Here is a 1,404-nt window from a genome sequence, read left to right as displayed (position 1 = left end):
AAGCATTTTTAAAAAATTGAAGTCAATGTGTAGGGGAAAGCAGTATGAAAGGTGACTGAGATCCAGAAGTTAGATGACTGGCAAGGTCATCTAATTAGCAGGTTGCACAGTTATGGATTAGACCCAAGGTTTTCTTGTCTAAAAATGCTGCAGATTAGTGTATTAAAGAAGAAAATCTAATTATAGTCCAGATCATTTTTATATCAGAAAACAACTTTAGAAACTAAGTTTTAACTTTTCAAAACTTAATAGGTATATGTATGGTCCATTGGTATACAGCTTAACACCTGCCTATTCCTGTAAGTGCCATGTTCCACCACAGCCCCAGCTTCAGCACACTTGCTTTTAGCACTAATTCCTCTTCACATACAGTCACAAATTCAAACTAAAATTCTAATTTCTCTTCTTTCCAGAGTTAGAGTGATACAGCATGTTTTTTCCCTTTACTCCTCTCCACAACACCCATGGTGGCTTGAGAGATTATAAGAATACTGCCAGGGATCCAATATAGAGATGTGTTTGCCATTTTCTGTTTCACTTACTTTCACATTTCACAGTGTATTAACCATTTTGGGGAACACGTTCTTTATCAGCTCTCTTGAAAAAGCACACATAGATTACTAATTCTCTCTATACCTCTACCCACTGGGCCACGGAGTCTCCCTGGGCAAGGTATACTTATAGCCAAGTGTGCAGGCACTGATGCAGAAGTTTCTGGGCCTGAGGTGTCTGGCAGCTCTCAGCCATGGCTTGAGCCTGTGTGGCCCTCCCAAGGGTTCAGGGTATCATGAATGTCCTTAATGGCATCTAAAATAGTGAATCCTTTTCAGAGGTTTTCAATTTACTTTGTCCAAATCCTTCAGAGAAATCACTCTCTTTGGCAGCTATAGCCTTATGAAATGTATTTCTTAAATAATAAGACTTGAAATTCAAAATTATTCCTTGATTTATGGACTTCAGAATAAATGTGGCTGTAGGCATGAAAACAATGTTAATATCATTGTGCATCTCCAACAGATCTTTCAAGTGACCAGGTGCATTGCCAATGAGGAGTAATATTTTAAAAGAAACTTTTTTCTGAGCAATAGCTCTCAACAATGCACTTAAAATACTCAGTAAACCATGTCATAAACAAATGTGCTGCCATCTGGGCTTTGTTGTTCCATTTATAGAACACAGGCAGAGTAGATTTAGAAGAATTATGAAGGATTCTAAGATTTTTCAGAATGATAAATAAGCACTAGCTTTTACTCAAAGTCACTAGTTGCATTAGCCCCTACCAAGAGGTTCAGCCTGTCCTTTGAAGATTTGAAGTTGGCATTGGCTCCTCTCTAGCTGTGAAAATCCTGGGTGGAATATTCTTCCAATAGAAGGCTCTTTCACCTACACTAAAAAATTGTTTTT

General features: G+C 37.9%; 1 pseudogene; it reads right to left on the bottom strand.

The window, feature by feature from the left end:
* Positions 1-216: 216 nt before the first annotated feature.
* On the bottom strand, positions 217-747 carry LOC107545489 (D-aminoacyl-tRNA deacylase 2 pseudogene; annotated as a pseudogene).
* Positions 748-1,404: the final 657 nt, after the last annotated feature.

The sequence above is a fragment of the Miniopterus natalensis genome, chromosome 1 (assembly GCF_054644295.1).
Source record: "Miniopterus natalensis isolate mMinNat1 chromosome 1, mMinNat1.hap1, whole genome shotgun sequence".
Taxonomy (NCBI): Eukaryota; Metazoa; Chordata; class Mammalia; order Chiroptera; family Miniopteridae; genus Miniopterus; species Miniopterus natalensis.
This window is presented reverse-complemented; position numbering and strand designations above follow the sequence as displayed.